Source organism: Macrotis lagotis, chromosome 5 (assembly GCF_037893015.1).
Source record: "Macrotis lagotis isolate mMagLag1 chromosome 5, bilby.v1.9.chrom.fasta, whole genome shotgun sequence".
Classification (NCBI taxonomy): Eukaryota; Metazoa; Chordata; class Mammalia; order Peramelemorphia; family Peramelidae; genus Macrotis; species Macrotis lagotis.
In genome coordinates this window covers 66,560,945-66,585,712 of record NC_133662.1, presented here as the reverse complement: position 1 = coordinate 66,585,712, position 24,768 = coordinate 66,560,945, and positions in this window count along the sequence as shown.

Sequence of the window (24,768 nt, the reverse complement as noted above, 5' to 3'; positions counted from 1 at the left end):
AATGAAATAGACTCCTAAATGACCTTCTGCTTCCAGTTTCCACACTTATCTACTCTCAATACATTTACCAAAATGTGTTTGAACAAGTACATTTGAACAAGATTGCTCTCCTCATGAAATTATCGTAACTATTTATTACTTTAAGCATTAAAATCATTAATATTTGCCTCCAACCCATCTTTGCAGATTGAGTTTACATTATTGCCCCTATACACTCTGTATTCCAAATAAATGAACATATTCCATCTGCTCATTGTATGTCTTTCTGTAGAAAATCCCCATGCCTGAAATGTTCTCCTCACTACTGAATTTTTTAATCCCCAGTTCCCTTCATTGTTCAGTTCAGATACCACTTTATGAGTCTTTTCTTAATCCCAACTTGACAATTAAGCTTATATATTGATGTTACATTTACTTTGTACACAGTTTATGTTCATTTTTGTATGAGTCTTCCCTCTTCCAAGTAAATTTTTTAAAAATCAAGTACTTTCCTTTTTTGTATCCCTTTCATCTTGATCACAGAAGGCACTCAATAATAATTGATTCATATGTCCCAGGTTCATAGATTGGAAGCTGTAAGGGTTCCCTTACAGTTTAAGAAAATAATCACCAGTAAGTTTAAATATCTTGTCTAAGGTCATATAAATAATAGATAAGAGAGATAAGATTCAAATCTAGATTTGGGGGCTCTAGATCCAGCCCTATGACTTTATCATATTGCTTTTCAGAGTCGAACAGCTTTTTCAAAATGGAGTTCATCTTTCCATAATCCTCTAATACTGACCATTTTCATCTTCTTTCACTCATGTCAATCTTATAATATTAAGACAAAACTCAGGGATAGTTTAATTTGTGTTTTATTAATAATTATTTGAAATATTTGTTCATTCAAGTAATGATTGCTTGCATTTACTTTGAATTGTGTATTGCACTCTTTGATAATAGCTTTTGAGATATACTTTTATGTATATGTGCATAAAATTATAGAATTAGATAGCAAATGCTTTTAGAGATTTTTTTAGTGTATATACTTTTTACTTTTGATAACTTCACTTCTTAGGCTAACTACACAGATTTTGTTCATGTGAAAATTTACAAATTTTGTATAAATAATGTCTGTTGGCTTTTGTGAAAATATCTATGCTTCTTTAAGAATTTTTCTCAGTCATTTCTTGTCATAAGAATTTGTATTCTTGGATTTATCAAAAATTAATTTAGAGGCCTTACTAAATTAGTAGGTTTCTCAAAGCACATTTTGATCATATCATTTATACATTCAAAAAAACCCCAATATATTTTCATTGTTTATTGAATTAATTTTGGATTATTTACCCTGGTATTCAAGGCCTTTTTCACTTTGGTCTCAATTTACCTTCCTCTCTAATCTCCCATTGGTCTTCTAATTTCTAGATTATTTGGACTACTCAATTTTCTCCAAAGAGGTAATTTGGAGAATTAACTCCTTTTGTCTATGAAGGCTTTCCCTTCTGTTTGAAACATTATCTCCTTCATCTGTCAAATTTCTGCCAGTCTTGTAAAGCTCAACCTGTATACTATCTCCTTTTATTGACCTTCACTATTTCTCCAAACCTTTTGTATTCTTTTCCCCCTTTCCCTCTTAATCCCACTTCCAAAAATATTTTACCTAAATATGAGGCTTATAATTTCATTTTAGTATAGTTACTTAAATAATCATTTTATACAGATCATATTCTATAGGGATCTTATTCATTTTTAGTGACACTTCTTTCCCTACCCCTCCAGCAATTATGCCAGTATAGTACTTAACAATTATTTGTTGAAATGAATTCAACAATAACAATTCAAGTTAAAATTTGAAATTATACCTTTAAATTGCCTTTAAAAATGAGACTGTCAGCTAAGCCCTTTGACTCAATTATCTCATTTAAGCATATAAATCTAAAAGAAACCAAAAAAATCTCACAATAAAAATATCAGAATGAATGTGTGACTGTGTGTGTGTGTGTGTGTGTGTGTGTGTGTGTGTGTGTGTGCTCATGCTAGCAAAATAGTCATTGAAAAATAGAAAATCATCTTGTGGCACATAAATTTAATGGATCATTACTGTACCATAGATAACAATGAATATGAAGAATTCAGCTAACCACAGGAAGAAAACTACATGAATTGATTCAAAGGAACCATAAACTTTTGGGTCAAACTAAAGTTTTTCCAAGCCTATTTTTAGATCTCAAATGGCAGTATTTTCAAACAAAAGGGTCAGGAATGCACTCAGTAAGGAGTAAATGACCTTACCTCCTTGAAAAATATTGACTCTGTCTTTTACCTACCTATTACTTTATACATATGAATGGAAAAAAGATGGGGGTGAAGTCTGGGGAAACTGACCAACACTTATCTCCTTTTTTCATTAACTTGCCTGGATTATAAGAGATAAAAATTTATAAAGTTTATTGACCTAGTCACCATTAAATTAAAAAAGTGGAAAAAGCCTTATCCTGAGTATGCTAACTTCATTTAGATTTTCTTTGTTCTAAAGGACTTACTGCCTGAAAATCACAAGAGAGATGAGAAAATTCTCCTCTTTCTTTTTAATTGAAGAGATCATAGTAATAGGTAATCAGAACACAGTTTACTGTTAGTTAATGTGCTGGTAGTTTTACTGAACTGCTTTCATTTGCCTCTTTTTGAAATTTTTCATTGGACAAAATTTTTATTGTGTAATGAACATTTATAATATATAATGGGTTTTGTAATGTAAAGGAAAATATTCACAAACTGTGCTGCTATCTATATACAACTAATCAATATAGTATAAAAATTAAAAGAATAGAATTTATAATTCAATTATGGTTTAGATAATATTAGATACTTAAGGCTTTGTGAACCTGGGCAAGCAATTTAACCCTTTTTATCTTAGTTTCCTCATCTATAAAATGAGTTGGAGAAGTAAATGACAAATTAATACCTTTGCCAAAAAAAATCCCAATTAGGGTCACAAAAAGTTGGATACAACCGAAATAACTGAACAAAAGTTATTTCTAGAAAGATACCTACAGATAGCTAATATAAACATCTCAATTCCTTGAAATGAAGGAAAGTATCTTATTTACAGAACAATAGAGCAAAACAGTTTTCCCATTGATTGACCTCATCATATGGGAAGACCTTTTGTAGTAACAGGAGATCTTTTTCTGTGTGACTTTGTGCCCTCTTACCACATGGGAAGAAACTTTTTTTTTAAACAATAGCTATCTCCCAAGTTCCTTAATTTTAGTCTTCTACATATCAATATAAAATAGCTCACTTCTTTTGCTGGGACTTGAAAAGAAAATGGTCAACAATATATGAATGCTAGGGGTGGCTAGGTGGTGCAATGGATAGAGCACCAGCCCTGCAGTCAGGAGTATCTGAGTTCAAATCCAGCCTCAGACACTTAATAATTACCTAGCTGTGTGGCCTTGGGCAAACCACTTAACCCCATTTGCCTTGCAAAAAACTAAAAAAAATCTTTCTTTTAGAAACAAATAATGTTAGAGAAAAGAAGGAACTTAAGTTTTTCTCCTTATGGCATGAGTTCTAACCTGATGCCACGAGTGAAGGAGTCACCAACTGAAGCAAAGAACTCAAGACAGATCTTTTTTTAGAATATTCCTCCAGTTCTCTCTATCAATCAGTCAAAAAGCATTTTTCGAGTGTTTAAATATGTACCAAGCACAGTGTTAAGCTTTAGTGATACAAATAGAGGCAAAAATAAATAAATCCCTGTCCCCAGGGAATCCTCTAATGGACTGCACAGCTATGGGAATGTTTCTTCCCAACCACCTAGTTAACAGATCGGAAATAGTTACAAAATGTTTATTCATGATCCATAGTTTGTTAGGTAAGACTTCCCTTTCTGTTTAAGGTATGATTCCCAGTTTCTTCTTTTGTAAAAGTTCTTTCAGCTGATCAAATTGATGGGATAATCAGGTCACACACAAACTGTAATTACAAACATGTAATAGTTTTGTATTAGATTATTCCAGTCTTTTTAAAAGCTGCCAAGTCCCTCACCCATCATCTTTCAGGATTCTGCTCTGATGCTGAAGGGAGAGATTTTTAAATTGTCAAACATGAGGCTTGTCGGTCACAGCAGCAAAACTCCCAAGTGCTGTCAGAACCATATTACAATTGAGAAATGTTTTACAAAAGAAAGATACAATAAAACATAATGTTAATTTGTGGCTTTCTAAGTAAACAAGTAGTTCCTACTTAAGTTTGACACCAGTTTCAGTTTAAGTTGCTAATAGACCTTTTAGTGCTTGTTCCAATAGACAAGTAGTGATGGGACCCTAAAGGCCATTTTACAGTACCATTTTATTCCTGTTTGAGAACAGGTTAAGAAAGTTGTCAGCTTTTTTAAATGATTGTTCATATTTCATAGTAGCATTAAAAAAAATCTGATAAATGGTTCAGGATAGCTAACATGTTCTATTGCTACCAAAGCTCAGATGTTTGGAAAATAGAAGAATTGATTCTATTATTTTTTGAATACTAACTATGTACCTAAGTGGTGCAATGGGTAGAGCACCAGCACTGGAGTTGGGAAGACCTGAGTTTAAATCCAACCTCAGACACTTGACACTTATTAGCTGAATGACCTTGGGAAAATCACTTAATTCTGTTTGCTTCACATCCAAGGCCATCTCCAGGCATCCTGATTCATATTTGACCACTGGATCCAGATGGCTCCAGAGGAGAAAGTGAGGTTTGTGACAGCATAGCACCCACTCACTCAACTTCAATTTATCTGTTTATCACGGCATCAGCTCCCTGATGTCATGGTCTTCTTCGAGAATGAAGAGCAAACACCTATGCACCTAGTCGAAAGGAATTCAATTACTGATTTCAAGAATATAGGAATTCCCTATAGTCCTATTCCAATATAGATGAGCATCTGGTTTACAATTTCAGCTAACTTCTATTTAGCAAGCACAGGCCATTCTCATGTGCTAAGCACCAACTTATAGACTGAGAATTATTTTGGACATTAAAAAATTAAGTTACTCACCCAGGGACAAATAGTCAATATAAATCAGAATTCAAATTTGAACCTGAGACCTATCAGATCCTAAGGGAAAAGTACTGGTAGAGGAGTAAGTCACTTAATCTCCCTTAGTTTCATTTTTCTTATCTTTAAAGTAAAATAGTTGGACTAGGTAGTTACTGAGGTTCTTTCTCACTGAATCATCTGCAATACTATAGAGACCTATATCTGACTCTCTATATTCAAGTGCTACGTTAAAAATCTCTAATAACGTTGGCTAATATGGTTATAGTCCTTGACCTTGTATGAAGCTAAAACAAAAGACCTTACCACTAACAGTGAATTCAGAGCTTTGAACAGGTCTACCATTTTCTATTTAAATGGTTATTTGAGATTGATCATAAGAAACAAACTCTTAGCAAGTTCATAACCAGTAAAGTGATAGCTAGAACAGAAACTCAGAAATGATGTCTAGAATAAAAACTAAGAAATGGTTAGAATAGAAACTCAGGAAGCATGACATATAGAATGTGTCTTTGTGGGGAAGTGGGGAGGTTGGAGTAACAGATGAACTGACCCTAGAAAAAAGAATAATTGAACAAGCTTCTTTCAATTAAAATGAAGTTCAAAAAAATATATTGGGTACTTTTTATATGGTATACATTGGACTAAACAGTGTATATTCAATTATAGGCAGAAAAAAACCCTGATTTCAAGGAATTTTTATTCTAATGGGGAAAGTTAGGGAGACAACATATAAAGGGAGACTTAAAAGAGAAGGAATGTGATTATGAAGGGAGATGTTCCCCATGTAGAAGCATGATAAAAGCAGTCTATAGAGTCAGAACTAGAGACTGAAAGAGAATGAACACATGACTAATTTAGGTATTTGTCTTAATCTAGATATTTTAGGAGGAGCCAGCTAAAATGAAATGGTAGTCTCAGGGTAGGTATGTCTGAGACAGTGAACCCTAAGGGTGAGGAAGCCCTAAGGAACTTAGTGAACTTTGAGGATAAGAAGGCTGCTGCGGCTTGGTAGAGGAAATTCTGAGAATCAGGGTTGGAGTCTGGAGTTTATGAAGACATGACTGACCTGCCTTCAAGTCACCTAAAGTTCTCTCTGTGGCTACCATTTTGACCCTGACTAGGACTCTTTCTTGAAATCAACAAAACAAAAGTCCAACACTAATCAATAAGGCATTCTCAGACTAGGATTATATCATTATCTGTGCCTAAAGGATATGAATTTGGCTATGATTAAATATGTAAATCACAAAAACTGTGAGATCTTATAAGATTCAGCCATAGTCACAAAACTCAAAAGGTACTATTCTTTCTATAAAGAAACTTTGGATTAGAAGAAAATCAGATGTCATCTAGCCAATCCATTCCTGAAATAGAAGCCTAAAACATGCTTTAAAAAATCTGTCCTCTACTTGAGCATATTCAGTGACAGGAAATCACAATTCCAAAGACAGTTCATTCTGACTTAGGTCAACTAACTGTGAGTGGATTCTTCATTCATGTTAAGTATATTAAATTAAGATATACTTCCCTGTAACTTCTATCCACTGTACCAAATTTATTCTGCTCTCAGGAATCAAGCAGAAAAACTTTAATCACTCTTTTTTATTGAATATTTTTATTCAATCTTTAAATAAGTGTTTATTAAATGCTAGCTATAAAGTAGACATTATTATGTGCTAGAGATATAAAAACAAAACAAGCACTCAATACCTGTCCTAAAGGAGCTTAAATTTTATGGGGGCACACAGCATGTATGCAGAGAAATAAATAGTTAAAAATATCAATATCCTGATTGAATAGTTTCACTCTCAAATTGGGAAAAAAGGGAGAAATGAGCATATGTTCCCAGTAGGCAGCAGTGCTTGAAATGAATTTTGAAGGTATTTAGTCTAAAATGGTTTTTATTTTTGACATGACATCTATTTAAGTATCTGAAGAAGACAATCAGATCTCCAATGAGTATACATAATTCTTTCAACTAGTCTTTCAATAAAATGATTCATTTTCATTTAATAACATAATTATTCTTTTTTCCTTTAGTTATAGTATATTTTGCAAATGTCTTTCCAAAAATCAATTACTCAGAAGTAAATATGAAACTCCATATGTGTTCTGCATATACACTGAACACATATGGAGTTTCAGATTTACTTCTGAGTAATAGATTTTGGTGTTAGGGCACCATTTACATAATTTATTGTGGTCACTCTACTGCAATGAATGCAGTCCAAGTTCCAAATAAATTTATTGGTGCTGATTATTGGAGACAGCATGACAAATTATAGGCTGAGACTTTCCCAACAACCCCCCCCACCTTTAACATATTTCAAATCAAATTTTGGAGTGGCAGACTCAACAAATTGTCAGAGAAAGATTTTTTTTCCCCAGTCTTATAAAACTCAGCAACTCTGCAGGAGAGGTCTGTAACATTGGAATGGGAATAAACCTAGAGCTTAGAAGGCGCACAAAATTCTATGAAACTAGAGGGTAAAATAGAAATTGAAAGACACCACTAATCACCTCCTGAAAGAAATCTCAAAGTGAAAGATCCCAGGAATATTATAGCCAAATTTCAGAGCTCCGAAGTCAAGATGAAAATACTGTGAGTGAACAGAGAGAAACAATTCAAATGTCACGGAGGCATAGTCAGGATCTCACAAGGTCTAGCAGATTCCATATTAAAGGAATGGGGACTTGAAATATGATTTTCTAAAAGACAAAGGAAATAGTAAGATTATAATCAACAATAACCATATATGCATATATATATATGCATATATGTATGAATATTTATTCACACACATATATAATCCTTCAAGTGAAAAGAATGAGCATTAATGAAAGAGGACTTTCAAGAATTTCTAGTGCAAAGACCAAAAAACATGATATTCAACAATAAGACTAGATGCATAAAAATATAAACATGAAAGAGTAATCAATTTTTTATTAAAGTTAAACTATATCCCTATATTAGAAAGATAATAAAAGTAACTCCTAATAACTTTTTCATTATTAGGGCAGTCAGAAAGAGTCTTCATAGAGAGTAGGGTATGAGTTAATTATGATGAGATGATCTCAAAAATAAAAGTTAGGACTAAGAAAGAGTAATGTCCTGAGAGAAGGGAGAAAGAAGAGATAGAATGAGAAAAATATTCTCACATAAAAAATCACACAAAGAAGAGCTAATATAAAACAAAAGGCAAATGGCAGGGGGAAGGTTTGTGGCAGGCAATGTTTGAACTTTGCTCATTAAAATTTGTTCAAAGAGAAAATAATATATATGTGTGTGTGTGTATGTAAATATATGCATATACATATCCTTATATGTATGTATACACTCACTTGGGTAAAGAAATTTTATCTAATGAAGAAATAGTAAAGTAAAAAGAAAAAAGATATGGGTTGGGACATGAAAAAAGGGAAGACCAATTAAAGGAGGCAATGATTAGAGCAAAATAGACTAATAAAGAGGAGCATCATGAAAAGATAGATAGAATGAAAAAGAATGAAAAGAAAAACAGAATGAGGAAAATACACAGTAATCATAACTGTGAATTTGAATGGAATAAACTAACCCATAAAATGGAAGCAGATAGCAAAATGGTTTAGAAACCAGTGAACAACAATATGTTGGACATAACACAAAAGATACATACATAGGACAGAAGCTGAATCTATTATTACTTCAACTACAGTGGAAAAAAATGTGATGAACTCAGATAAAACAACAGCAAAAATAGACATAATTAAAAAATTATCAGGAAAACTATATTTTGCTAAAATGTAAAAGTAGATATCAAAAAAAAATATTAGCAAGTTTCTTTGATAAAGGTTTCATTTCTCAAATACATAAGGAACTGAGTTACATTTACAAAAATAAGGGCCATTATCCAATTGAAAAATGTCAAAGATATTAATGGGCAGTTTTCAAAAGAAGAAATCAAAGCCATCTATAGTTACTTGAAAAATACTCTAAATAACTATTAGAGAAAAGCAAATTAAACCATCTCTTATGTAGCACTGCACACCTATCAGACTTCACAAATCCTAGAATGGATGAGGGAAACGAAGTACATTAATGAACTGCTGAAACAATAGACTGGTCCAACCATCCAGGAGAATAATCTGGAATTATGCTATCTAAAGAGCTATGAAACTCTACATACTTTCTGATCAAGCAATACCACTACTGAGTCCACACTCCAGAGAGATCAAAGAAAAAGGAAAGGCCTAGATGTACAGGAAAGTTAATGGCAATTCTTTTTGTAGTGCCCAAAATTGGAAATTTAGGGAAGGCTCATCAATTGGGGAATTGGAGACTAAGCCAGTTTCAGCATGATTGTGATGGAGTATTATTGTATTGTAGGAAATGACAAGGAGGATGGGGGATGGTTTCAGGAAAACAAAGCAAGACCTGTATAAACTTGTTGCAAATTGAGGTACAGATATTATACACTGTAACCGTAATATTGTAATAATGCTCAATAGTTAAAGGTTTGACTACTCTGATCAATACAAAAGGACAATTATAAATTATTTTTGATAAATATATTCTATCCACCTTTTGAAATAAGAGTTCAAATTGGAGTATAATTTTCTTTTTGGGGGAGGGGGGTTTGCAAGGCAATGGGGTTAAGTGACTTGCCCAAGGTCACACAGCTAGGTAATTATGAAGTGTCTGAGGGCAGATTTGAACTCAGGTCCTCCTGACTCCAGGGCCAGTGCTCTATTCACTGTGCCACCTAGCTGCTCCGAAGTATAATTTTCTTGATTTCTTTGCTTTATTTGACAATATGACTAAGACAGAAATAAGATTTTCATGATTTCAAATTGTGGTTGTTATATTGTTTGCCTTCTTGGTGGGTGGGGAAAGAATGGGATGTAAGGAGAGAATCTGAAACTCAAATTTCAAAAAGAAAACATTGTTAAAAACAAATAATAAACTTGCTCACTCCACCAGTGCAACAATCAGGGACAATTTGGGGCTCTCTGTGTTGGAGAATACCATCTATATCCAGAGAAAGAATTGCAGAGTTTGAACAAAGACCAAAGACTATTACCTTCCTTATAGAAAAAAAAACCCATTATCTTATTATGTAATTTTGCTATCTCTTATACTTTATTTTTCTTCCTTAAGGATATGATTTCTCTCTCATCACATTCATCTTAGATCAATGTATAACATAGAAACAATGTAAAGACTAACAATGATTTCTGTGGGGGTGGGGGAGGGAAGCAAGAATGGGGGGAAAATTGTAAAACTCAAAATAAATAAAATCTTTCTTTAAAAATAAAGAAATAAATAATAAACATTTAAAAAAACAAACACATGCACACACACACAAACACAAAAGATTTATGGGCATAATTACCAATGTAAAGATTACAAAGTCTCTGATCTATGAACCCATTTCAAGATTTGATAGTTCAAAATTTTGATCATTCAGAAAGACAAATCCCTGTTACACCATTTCAGTAGTAACAGATAACCTCCTTTATCAATGTCACCCCACAAAAATCAGGATTTTGTGAAAGCAATTAAATCCAGATAGAGGCAAATGATGCCTGTATATAGCTACATTTTTGTCATGGACATTTTCCTTTCCTGTACAGTTTGACTCTGCCCTTTTCCCTAAAGAAATCACATTCATCATTATGAATGTTAGCAAGATGACTGCAGGCTCTAGGGTTGTTTGCTTCATGGGTGAGAAATGAGTCTATATACACAACATTAGAAAAGAACAGAAATTCTATCTCTAGCCAATAAGTCATCTTCTAGTTTTCTAACCGGGTTTTTAGCAGAACAGATGTTCTGATTTTAACTGAGACAGAGAATGGTGTTGGCACCAAAAGATCATTAATTAAATTTTAAATTGAATAGTCTGCTTAGGCCCTGACTAAATTTGTTCCTATATAGTGATACTTGTGGAGGAGAGGAGGATGTGACCATGAAGATGTGCCTTTACTGTAATTTCCTGTGTCTATATACAAATCATAATAGGCTTTGCCTATGAACAAAAGGATATTCATAGATACTGAATTCATTTTTTGAAGGATACATGTTAGAAACAATGTATGATCTTTTTTTGTTTGTTTGTTTTTTGTTTCTTTTTTAGGTTTTTGCAAGGCAAATGGGGTTAAGTGGCTTGCCCAAGGCCACACAGCTAGGTAATTATTAAGTGTCTGAGACCAGATTTGAACCCAGGTACTCCTGACTCCAAGGCTGGTGCTTTATCCACTATGCCACCTAGTCGCCCCTACAATGTATGATCTTTGAAACAAATGACTAAAAAGATGAAATATATGTATATACATTATATATATATATATATATATATATATATATATATATATATATATATATATATATATATATATATATGTCCCAAGCTTGTCTGGGCATGATCAATTCATCTAACAGAGAAGTAATCTCAGGGGGTTTTAACATGTAGTAATCTGTATCCCCCCTAACAAATGGACTTAACTGGTGGTAGTCTTGTTTCATTGGTTGTCTGCCTCTTTAAAACTGGAGAGACTAAGCTATTGCTCTTATCCTTTGGGCCCAGAAGGTGAAGATCACAGTTCAATAGAATGGAAGCCTTGAACTCACAGGATGAACTGGTCCCTTTTACTCTGATTTCACAAGATGACCCTTGGAGTCAAGCATCTACCTTGTGGGTAGGATTGTAGTGGCAGACAGCCAAACACGAAAGCCCTGAGAAACCTGGATTTGAGGGTGGAAGAACTGGACTTGAACTGAGACTGTGCTCTTGGAATTGAACTAAACTAATTATGCCTTAGATATGTTGAAGGGAAGGAAGAGTAAGTGTGTATATTTGTCATTTTACTTTCTAAAGTAAATATTCCTGTGTAAAAGTCAATTTGACTATAAAATTACTACTGGAAATATAAGTAAGGACCATGGACCACAATTGGAGGGGGGGGGACATCATCCTTGAGAGCAGGAGACATTTACAGAGAGCCCAGATAGTCTATGATCTCTCTAACTGAAGAAACTTAAGAAAAGAGTAAAATAACCTTAAAGTAATGAGGGTCTCAGGATTAGAGATTTATATGTGTAATGTATAATTCCTTTTAAAACTTTAACTTGTCTACACTTCTTTCTTAACTTCGTTTCTGTGCATTTAAAAAATTATAATGCCCCACTTTTTTAGCATTGGTATTTTAATACCTCCTCTATCATATGAAACTGAGAAAATGAGAAGTAAAAAATTCATAACAAATGACACAATGGATTATGTATCATTTCTTTATCAGGTGGCAAAGATTACTTTGTCATATGTTCTCTGGAGAAAGGTTGGTCACTGCCTAGATCAGAATTCTCAAGTCTTCTGAAGGTGATTTTTTTTTATAGCTTTGTTGTCCTAGACACTTTGCTCTTATGATTCTATTTACTTCATTCTATATCAGTTCATACTAACTGAATTCTCAGAAATTGTCTTTTTTTTTGCAGGGGGGGGTAGTTTGGTTGTGTTGATTTTGAAGTCATGGAGATCTGATTCAAATCTGGACCAAGAAACTTACAGGCAGTGTAATCCTGGACAGAACTGTGTGGATTAGAAAAAAAAGATTATATTTTTAATTTAAAATTTAATTTAAAAGATTATGATTTTAATTAATAAATTTTAATTTAACTTTACCATACTTTTCTTTACTATTCTTATTACTCTTACTTGTAATTGAGTATAACTCAATTGCATTTAATTTGTTCATCCACTCCTCAGCTGTCCAAGGGACAATGTAAATCATTTTTTTTAAATTTTAGTTCTTTGCCTTTCTTTTCTTCCTCCCCTCTTAATTGCTTCCTTTCTTCAGGAACAGAGTTTGTGATTATTGTCTTTCCATTATTATCTTTCCTCCACTACCCTCAAACTCCTCAGTTTTTTTTCCCTATGTAGTTTGATATATTTCCACACCAATAACATTGTATGTGTTTTCATTTTTGCATATATTTAACCCTTTGTCTATTTCAGATAAAGACAATCTTTATCTGATGATCACTCTTTCCACTATTTCTTCCATATTTGTATACTATCTTCATGCAACCCAACTATGAAAAACAGTGCATTTAAACCCCCTTCTTCTTCCTTTCCACATTGTTATTTTCCTTTTACTCTCCCTTCCCTTTCCTCTTTTCAAAACTTGGGGAGAAAAATCAACCACCCACTTTAATCTTTCTTTTCTTTTTCCTAATTTAACTTCTTTAATATCTTTGAAGATTTTAAAAGTCTGATTAGACTCCAGTTTCTTCCCCCCCTTAAGAATGTTAGCACTCTATCTTCAAAGAGCTCTTTCTAATCACTCAAATAAATGTACCTTTCTCTGTTTCTCTGTATTTCAAAGTTCCTACTCAGCTTTTGTTTTTTAAATACTTGAAAGTCCTCTCCTGTCCACTACTATCATTTCTAATGGCCTTTTCTTAATCCTTAGCCTTCTCAATCACAACTAGATAGGGCAGTGAAGGACCCTGAGATAGTAACTCCTGAGTTCAAATCCCACATATTTATTAGCTGGGTGACCCTAAGTAAATTAATTAATTAATTAATAAACAAATAGTAAGCATCTACTGTGCTGTCACTAACCTCTTTTTCACTCACTTTCTTCATCTGTGAAATAGGGATCATAATAACACCTATCAATGTAGAATCCAATGAGATAATTGTAAAATATATAGCACATAGTTAACTTCTATGTGAATGTTGTCATCATCCTAACCAGTATTCTCCTTGATACTCTCTTCTTGTTAGGCTTTTATGACACTACTCTTTACTGGTTCTTCTCCTAAGTGACTGTTCTTTTCCTATCTCCTTTGCTGGGTCTTCATCCAAATCATGCTCTCTCATATTATACGGGCATTTGTTCCTGGCCTTCTTTTTTACTCTCTCATCCTATTTCACTTGGTTACATCTTCCACTACCATGAATTTATTTATTATTTTTCTATGCTGATTATACTCAACCCTACTAATCCTACCCATTTTTAATGACTTGCAGTCTCACATCTCCCAATGTCTATTACACATTTTGAACAAAGCATTGTAAATTCAACATGATAAATACTAAATTCATTATATTCCCTGTCCTCCTAATGGTCTAGTCTTCCTAACTTCTCTATTATTTTTGAAGGTATCATCATCCTTCCAGTCACCTATGCTCACAGTACCATTCTCTATTCTACTCTTACACACACAACCATATCAATTTTTTAGAAAGATCTATCAATCTTATCTTTATAATACCTCTCAGATATTTCCCCTTTTCTCCTCTGATGCAGGCACTATTCTGGTGCAAATCTTCATGACTATATGCTTAAACTGTTTCTGTCAAACTGATCTTTCCAAAGTGCCTGTTGTCTCTCTTTTAGACTAAGCTCCTTGAAAACATGAATTGTCTAGTATTTAACATAGTATCTAGCACATAGTAGGTGCATAATAAAAATTGATTAATTTATGTTGCCTTTCTTTGTATACCCATAGTTTATTATCTTAGCATATAGAAGGTGAATATTAAATGTTTATTGAATGACTTATTTGATCACAATACTCAGCAAAATAATTATTATTAAATAACCCTGAAAGGAATTTAATTCTCTTTTCTTTCCCACCAAACATAGCATCCTTCTACTCTCCTTACTTAGGTAGCTTAAAAGGAACTTATAGGATTTATGTGAACATCTTTTAATTTTCTTCCTTTTCCCCTCTTTTCTTTTCTCTTTTAAAAATGTATTAACTAAGTTAGTATATGAATAAAATCTAGGATTATGTAATTTAAAAAATATAAAGGACAAAATTAAATTGGCAAAACAGGCAAACTAATGGTAGTTAAATTTAATAGTTAAATTTGCTGAAGGTAACATGAAAGCACTAACCCATGAGAATTATTTGCTAAAATGAACACATTCATATTTCTTTGAGAATTTTACCTGAATAGTTTTCATCTTTTAAAAATTTACATTTTCTGCTTTAAATCTGATTAAAAATTAATTTTGGTTGGGAACTTTAAGTTTACTTGGAGAGCACAAGAACTTGTTTTAAAAGTGAAACTCCAGGGCGGCTAGGTGGCATAGTGGATAAAGCACCGGCCTTGGAGTCAGGAGTACCTGGGTTCAAATCCAGTCTCAGACACTTAATAATTACCTAGCTGTGTGGCCTTGGGCAAGCCACTTAACCCCATTTGCCTTGCAAAAACCTAAAAAAAAAAAAAAAGAAGTGAAACTTCAGGGGGTCATTTGTTCAACAAATGCATTCTATGAACTGTGGTTATGTTCATTCTTTGTTAAGCAAGCAGAGAAAAGGAAGAATGTATCCTTTCAGGAGTTATCTAAAAGATACCTTCATCAATTTACAAACAGGGCCTATAATTATATTTCATTTTTAATCTATATCTCACAGGCTCTCAAGTGCTTTCCAAAATGTCAAACCAACAAAGAATCCCTAATGCACATTTTGATCTTTTATTTTCCCCTTTACTTTCTCATATGGAAATGGCTCATAAAACATTTGTAATTTCCCTATGGTCTCAGGCATGTTATTTATTTTCAAATAAATATCACCAGAATCCTCTATTTCCTTCTGTCACCATTTTGTCTCTCCTCTTCTTCCAGCTTTGATTGGTCATTATCTCCCTCAGTTGAAGCTCTGACAGAATGGTCACTAGATTAGTATTGTTTGATGAGGGTACAACTGTAGGCAAGGCATCATTTCCTTTGTCAGTACATTATAATTTAAAACAAAGCAGGTAATATATTCATATGCATAAAATAGACAATGAAGTCCAGGATCTGTTATTCATGCGTTTCTTTCTACATTTTTTTCTATACAAAGTGAGCATGCAAATTTCATTATAAAATTATTTTTAAGTCATGTCATTTTCTGTACTATAAACAATGTGAAATAACAAGTAATTATACATATAATTTCTGACATCTGCTTATTTATTAAATCATTTTGACATCTAAAACAGAAATTACATCTAAAAATGAAGTTAACTAGGTTATACAAAAGTAATTTTACCCAATCCCTAAGGGCATGTCCATTCAAATCAATATAGTTATTATGCACCTGCTCTAGGTAAGACACTGTCATAGATATTGGAAATAGGAAGAACATAGGCTCATCTGTTAAGGAATTAATTTAGAGAGTGGAGACAGATATGAAATGTATGAAATAACTATGATTAAAAGAATAGCATAAATTCAAAGGTTAGATGTATGCTAATTTATTTGATAAATTTGATTAAGGGACAATCACTTTTGTCTAGGGATGAAAATGCTTCCTGAAGACATGTTTTATCTCAAGAAATTTCTTAAATTCATTATAGAAGGAAGGGAAGTATATCAAGAGATATAGATTGAAAAAGCATGGATATAAAAAGAAGTAGAAGAAGAGATAGGGAGTAGTATGAATTTCCTAAAAGGTAGTGTGCATGATGGTAGAAAAAAATAAGATAGAATGGATAATGTAGCTTGGATAGCTTTGAATGACAGTATCAACTGTTTATATTTTATTCGGTAGGAAAGGAAAAGCATTGACAGATTTTGAGTCCATAAGTGACATGATCGAAGAAGTAGTTAAAAATTGTTCTTGGATTGTGTTCTCAAGTATGAATTGTAGAAGAAATAGACTAGCTCCAAGAAAGGCAGATAGAGTATTTTAATATCTAGCTGATAGGAGATTAGTCTCTGAACTAGATAGGTTGAAGAAGAAATAGAAATTAGGGGATAGATGTAGGTAGGAGAGTGCTGGTAAAGATTTAACAAATGGTTCTCTAAAACTATCTACATCACACTTTTTAAGTTTAAGATAAGTTTAATATAGATTATTAAAATTTTCTCTCTCACTTTCTCAGATTTAGAGAGAAAAAGAAGTCAAAGATTATTTCTGATATATATATATATCAGTGAATAGGAGAATGACTATCCCTATGCCATCTACACTTTGGCAGCTTTCCTTCATTTTTGCATTTTTTCCAGGGAACTATAATTAAATAGATACTTCCCTCAAAATTATAAAGGTCATTTCAATTAATTCACATTAAAAAAATCCCAAACACTCTCCCTAGTCACTATTACTTTATATCTGTCATCATCTAAGGTGACACCTTTGTTTAAGGCATAGAAAATTGATGAAAAACTATTAATAAAATTTGGGTATAGGCGGTAGAAAAATAACCATGAAACTGCATAAAGCACATGAACTCATGTCTTCTTGACTCTAAGGCTAACTTTCTATTCACTATATCATTTTGCATCTCTTCTTATAACTTGTTGAGAAACTGGTATGATAAAGAAGACAGTGCAGTAAAGTATGACTCATTTTTTGAGGTCAATGACTATTTTGCAGTAGCAAAGGAATGTCATTTAAAATAAAGGAAAAAATGACTCCTGTCTTTGGAAAAATGATAAGGTAATCAAAGATTTAAATATGCAGAAAACATTAGAGATCATCTAGTCAAAACACTCATTTTACCAAAAAGGAAATGAGGACCAAAGATGCTAACTTACACCAATTCTCACAGGTACATTGGAGTTCAGATCCACTAACACCAAGGCCAATTTGCCCCTACCTCCACTCATCAAAACTCCATATCAAAAGACACTGCAAAACTCACAAATTGGAAGGTGAGAGAGAGAGAAATGACTATAGCTACACAAGAGTGTTCAGTGTTGTCCACAACTATTTATACTTCTATTCTCTCTGAATATGACACTAAGCAGCACTTCATGGTTCTGTATTTACAGCGATGCCTCCAGTGATAGATAAGGGACAGAAGGTGGAGAAGAGGATGCAGACTGAGAGACAGAGAAAGTAGAAAGTTTTATCTACTCGGAGCCCTGAAAACCTACCTACCCCCAAACTAAGACTCCTGAAGACAGAAGAGATGAGTGTTCCTTACGACTATGTAGATGAAAGGTTTTTTTATAATACTTGGAAATTTTCAGAAGAAAAAATATTTATTATAAAAAAATGAATCAATTGTCTAGAAAGTGATCATTAATGTACTGACAGAAATGTGCAAATAGCAATGAGTACCCCAGATAACTCAGATCTATTCTGTAGTATCTATCAAAGATCCCTCAGCTGAAAGATATTCTGTCTAGCTCTTACTGGATTTAAAGACTTTCAATAGCATGGGTCAAGTAAAACTAAAGCCAGTAAAATCCACCAGGATCATTTAATTGGCCATAAGCACAAATAAATGATGGAAAACAATCACACAAATCATTACAAAACAAGTCTGTCTGGTTCCAAAATAACATAAAATCTTTAATTTATGTTTCTCCAAAAAAGAGTAATGGTTTTGGAGGAACAATAATGGGTATTTGAATCCTAAGCAAATACTTTCTTTTCCTATAATTCAATGCCTACCATTGGACAATTGTAATGCAGTATTCATTCACATGCATATGCATTTTTAATAGAAAATTCTACATTTCCTTGACTTTACTTCAGAGTTCTGTAATAGTAAATTGAAAAGATTAACCCAGTAATGTTAAAAGATACTCTGGAGTCCAGAGGCAGCTAGTGATTTTAATAGAAATGGATGTGGTTTTATGTCAAAAACTTTATACTAAGAATATTTTTAATTGGACGAAACAATCCAAGATGGCAAAGAAAAGTCATGGACTCACTTGAACTCTCCCAAATTTCCTTCCAAACTAATTTAAATAGCATCTTAAAATGAATGTTGGAGTAGTAGAACACACAAAAGAAAGGGGTCAGGCAATCTTCCAGTCCAAAACAGCTGGCAGAAAAGAGGTCTGTCCCACTAGGATGAGAATGGAACATAGTCCAGCTCCAACACAGGTTGTATCAGGGCAGGTTGCACCCCCAGCATCCAGCAGCAGATAGACCTTTGAGGCAACTGGATCAATGGCAGCTGCAGCAACTTCCAGAATTCCAGCCCACAGATGGAAATGGTGGTTGTGTTGAATAACTGGTCAAAAGATTACAGGGGGGTCCCTTTGCTAGCACCAAGAGTAAGACTATGGAATTTCCCCTAGATGAACCCAGGCCACAGTTCCAGTACACTAGAACTTACAGTCACAAGGGAAAAGAAAGCCTAGTTATATTTCCAGGGTGGAAAAAATTCTGTAGTCATTCATAGACTGAACACAAACCAGCAGAATTGGAGACACAACTCTAAGATCATAAAAACCTGAAAGAATTAAAAGGTCTCTAGAAACTTGGGAACAATACAACTGGCCCTGGAAGCAGAGTTAAAAGTCAAGAAATAGGTTGAAAAAAGTGCAACCAATGGAAAAAAAATCTGCTCTGGAAATTTACTATGATGAGAAGGAAGGTCAAAACATAATACTCAAAAGATCACAAGTCAAAACTGAGATCTACAAAGCCTCTGAAAAAATATGAATTGTTCTCAGGTCATGGAAGAGTTCAAAAAGAAATCTTAAAATCTAGTAAGAGAAATAGAAAAAATTTTGGAAAAATGAAAGTAATACAAATACACTCATTAAAAAAGTCATCTTGGAGGCACAAGGAGGCACAAAAATACTGAAGAAAATAAAAACTTAAAAGACACTAAAATCCAAATGGTAAAAAAAGTACAAAAATTCAATGAAGGGAAATGCCTTTAGAAGCAGAATTGGCCAAAAGGAAAACAATATACAATAACTGAATGAAGAAAAGAACTCTTAAAAAAGCAGAGTGGGCAATTGGAAAAAAAACATAAAAGATTTACTGAAGGAAAGAACTCCTTAAAAAGTTGAATTGACCAAATAGAAAAGGAGGCACAAAAACTCACTGACAAAAATAATTCTTGAAAAATTAGAATTAAACGTCAGCTAGGTAACACAGTGGAAAGAGCACCAGCCCTGGAGTTGGGAAGACCTGAGTTCAAATATGGCCTCAGACATTTAATATTTACCTATCTGTGTGATCTCAGGCAAATCACTTAACTCCATTGCCTTGCAAAATAACAAAAAAAAAACAAACTCAAAAACCCAAAATAGAATTAAGCAAATTTAATTTAATGATTTTATGAGACTAATAAAAGAAAACCAAAAGAAGGAAAAAACAGCAGACTATCTGAAGTATTTCATTGTAAAAAAAAAACAAAAACAACTGACCTGGAAATACTTAGGAGAAATATTTTAGGGGCAGCTAGGTGGCATAGTGGATAAAGCACCAGCCCTGGAGTCAGGAGTACCTGGGTTCAAATCTGGTCTCAGACACTTAATAATTACCTAGCTGTGTGGCCTTGGGCAAGCCACTTAACTCTGTTTGCCTTGCAAAAACCTAAAAAAAATACTTTAAAAATTATTGGATTACCTGAAAGTCATGACCAAAAAAAGAACATAAACATCATCTTCAAGAAATTCTACATGAAAGGAAGCTTTCCCTGATATTCTGGAAGCAGGGTATAAAAAAGTAATTGAAAGATTGATCATCTCTTGAAAGAGATACTACAATGAAATCTTAAAGGAATATTATAGCTAAATTCCAGAACTTCCAGATTAAAGAGAAAACAGTGCAAACACCCAGAAAAATTCAAATATCAGTGAGCCACAGCCAGGATAACACAATATTTAGTCATTTTTACATTAAAGGATCAGAGAGTTTGGAATGTGATTTTTTTTTTTTTAGGTTTTTGCAAGGCAAGTGGGGTTAAGTGGTTTGCCCAAGGCCACACAGCTAGGTAATTATTAAGTGTCTGAGACCGGATTTGAACCCAGGTACTCCTGACTTCAGGGCTGGTGCTTTATCCACTGCACCACCTAGCCACCCCTTGGAATGTGATTTTAAAGAGGGCAAAGGAACTAGGAAAACAATCAAGAATCCCAGCAAAAGTAAGTATAATTTTTCTGGGAAAAAAATGTATTTTCAATGAGACAGAGGACTTTAAAGCAATACAAATGAAATATTACAGTTAAATAGAAATTTTGATTTTCAAATGCAACACTCATTAGTAGTCCAAAAAAACAGAGGAAAAGAAAAATCATATGACACTTCATAAGGTTACACTGTTTACTTTCCTATATAGAAAGACAACACTTGTAATTCAAATAGAGGGCAGGGTTATGAGTTAAATATAATTGGATGATATCTTAAAAATTAAAGAGTGAGAAAGAGGAATGCATTAGAAGAAAGGAAAAGTGAGAGTGGATGGGGTAGATTATCTCTTATAGTTGCCTCTTATAGGCAAGGAAAAGCTTTTACTTTAAAGGAAGAATTGGGAGGGGTGACAGGGAAGGCTTGAATTAAAATTGTTTCAACAAAAGATTAATAGCTTACTCAATTTAGTAGAGAAATCTATCTTATCATATGGAAAAGTAGAGAAAAAAGGGATAACAGATGAGGAGCACTGATGGGGGTATGGGGAGGGAATAATCAGAAGCAAAACAACTTTGAAGAGGGTCTGGGAGAAAAGAAAGAGATTCAAATAAATATTGGGGATAGAATGAGGTAACATGGTTAGCAATCATATAAGTATGAAAAAAAATTTGAAGTAAGTTTTTCTCATAAAGGACTCATTTCCCAAATTTATAGAAAACTGAGTCAGATTTATAAAACATAAAAAAAATTTCCTTTTGATAGATGATCAAAAGATATGAACAGTTTTCAGAAGAAGTAATCAAAGCTATCTATTGCCATATGAAAAATCTTCTAAATCACTGTTGATTAGAGAATGCAAATTATAACAATTTTGAGATACACCTCACACCTATTAGATTGGCTGATAAGAATCAGGGGGCAGACCTAAAATGACTGCATGAAGGCAGGATTTCCCAGAAACTCATTCCCCAAAAAACTTCAAAAGCTATGAACTTATAACTCTAGCCAAAATTTAGAGGGGGCAGACTGATACAGAAAGACTGATACAATTTACTAGTCCAAGACAACTTAGAAGTTCAAGAGAAAGGTCTGTTTCACTGGGACCAGGGGTTGGAAAAAAATCACTATGAGCCACAACTGAAGTCACAGCCACAGCCGCAGTCAAAGTCCCGGGGCCAAATACCTAGACCCCTGGGGGAGCCTGGGTCTGGGCAGAGAGTTCCAGACCTCTGGGTCCTGGGATCACCAGGAACAGCTTGAAGGGGTAGTGAGAGAACTCTGATGCAACAAAGTGAGTGCTGTGCAAGTGCTGGCCTCAGAGCAGCCCTGCAGTGAGAACTTGCAGCAAGAATCAGGGAAGCCAGCCTGCACCTCCAGATTGCAATGGTTTTGGGGGAGATTACAGAGGTCCTTCTTCTCTCCCTGGGGCAGGACTCAGCAGGTTGCCCACACCCAAATCCAGGTTGCAGTTTGGGCTTCCATACTACCATAGCCTAGCAGGGACTTTCCTCACAGCTCTAGGGCAGAGGGGAGTGCCTGTGGTCATCCACACATTAAAGCACAGGCAAGAAAGTAGTCAAAGCCTCTCATAAGACCTTGCAGGAATTAAAGTCTCAGTGGGGTGTCCCAAAAAATGCCTGAAAGCCTTGGAAGTGTGGTAAATCACTGATAGGCTGAGGAAATGAGCAAACAAAAGAAAAAGAAGAATCTGATCATAGAAATTTACTTTGGTCCCATGGAAGATTCAGAAGATGACAAAATCGAAGCTTCTGTTTCCAAAGTCTGCAAGAGAAACAGAAAAATGGGTTCAGGCTATGAATGAGCTGAAAAAAAGACTTTGAAAAGCAATTAAGGGAGGTAGAGGAAAAATTGGGAGGAGAAATGAGAGTGATACAGATTAAATCATGAAAACCAAGTCAGCAACTTGGTGAAAGAAATACAAAAAAAAAATACTGATGAAAATAATATGTTAAAAACCAGTTTAGGCCAAGTAGAAAAAAAAAGCAACACAAAAGGCAAATTATTAGAAGAATGCCTTAAAAAAGTAGAATTGGCCAACTTGAAAAGGAGATAAAAAAGCTCTCTGAAGAATATAATTACTTCAAATGCAGAATGAAACTAAAGGAAGCTGATGACTTTGCAAGAAATCAGGAAGAAATAAAACTACTCCAAAAAAAATTATAAGAAAATGTGAAATATCTCATTGGAAAAACAACTAACCTTGAAAACAGATCCAGTAGAGATAATTTAAAGATTATTGGGCTACCTGAAAGTAATGACCAGGAAAAGAGCCTAGACTTCATTTTTCAAGAAATAATACAGCAAAATTGTCCTAAGATCCTAAAAGCAGAGGGTAAAATAGAAATTGAGGGAATTCACTGAGATTCCAAAAGATTGGCTGATAGGACAGAAAAGGAAAATGACAAATGTGAGAGGGGATGTGGGAAAAAAGGGACTTTAATGCAGAGCTGGTGAGATTAAACCATTCTCTATAGTAATTTGGAATTATGTCCAAAATACTATAAAACCAGGTGTGGGGTGATTACTACTTGGTTTATATATCCCAAAAGAGATTTTTAAAGAAAAAAAATTACCTATGTGCATAAAACTTTAACAGTTCTTTTCTGATGGCAAAGAATTGGAAATTTAGTAGGTGCCCATATTTGGAGAATGGCTGAACAAGTTGCAGTAAAAAATTATGATACATTCTATGAGAAAGGATGAGCAGAATTCTCTCAGAACTCCCTGGGAAATTTAAATTAATTGATTTAAAATGAAATATGTAGAACATTGTACACAGTAACAGAAATATTATAAAATGATCAACTGTGAATGACAGTTATTCTCAGACATTCAATGATATAAGACAATTCCAATATAAAGCAACTCCAAAAGACTTAGGGTAAAACATTCCAGAGAAAGACCTGATACAATTAGAATACATATCAGAGCATACTTATCAAACTATATTTTTGGATTGGATGTTTGGGGTTTTTATTGCTATCAGTTTTCCTTTTCAACATGACTAATATGGAAATCTTTTGCATGACTAAACATATATAACATAACGAATAGTATTCATTCTCAATGAGAAGGGTGGGATAGAAAGGAAAGAATTTGGAAAGCAAATTTTTAAAAAGGAGTGTTTTAAATTGTTTCGCATGCAATTATGGGAAAATGAAATACTAATTAAATATTTTTGAAAAGAAAAGAAAAGATAAGTCAACAGCTTGGTAAAGGAGACATAAACATCAAAAAAATTAAAGGAAAATAGCATCTTAAAAAAGCAGAATAGACCAAATAGTAAGAGGCACAAAAATGCACTTAAGAGAATTCTTTTAAAAACAGAATTGTTTAGTAATACAAAAATCTCAAGTAAATAATGCTTTAAGGGATAACTAAGTAGAATAATTACCTAGCTGTGTGACCTTGGGCAAGTCCCTTTATCCCATTGCCTTGACAAAAGAAAAAAGGGAAAAAAAAGAAATGAATGCTTAAAAAATTAGAATTAGCAAGTGGATATTAATGAACTCATAAAAATTCAGGGATAAATAAAGCAAAAGAAAAAATTGAAAATGTGAATAAACAACTGGTGAAAGATAGATAGGGGATAGTTTTTTTTGGGGGGGAAGGAGCACTCGAACCTTACGTTCATCAGAATTGACTCAAAGAAGTAATAATACACATTCTCAGTTGAGTATTGAAATCATTGTTGCTTTACACAAAAGTCAGAGGGGAAGGGAATAAGAAAAATCGTGCTAATAGAAGGGAGGGTAACTTGAAAGAGGTAGAGTAGTAGTCAGAAACAAAATACTTTTGAAAAGCCTGAGACAGACAGAGAGAGAGAGGGAGAGGGACTGAGGAAATAATAAAGGGAAATGCCAGTAATAATAAATTTAAAAAAATCAAGAAATTTTCT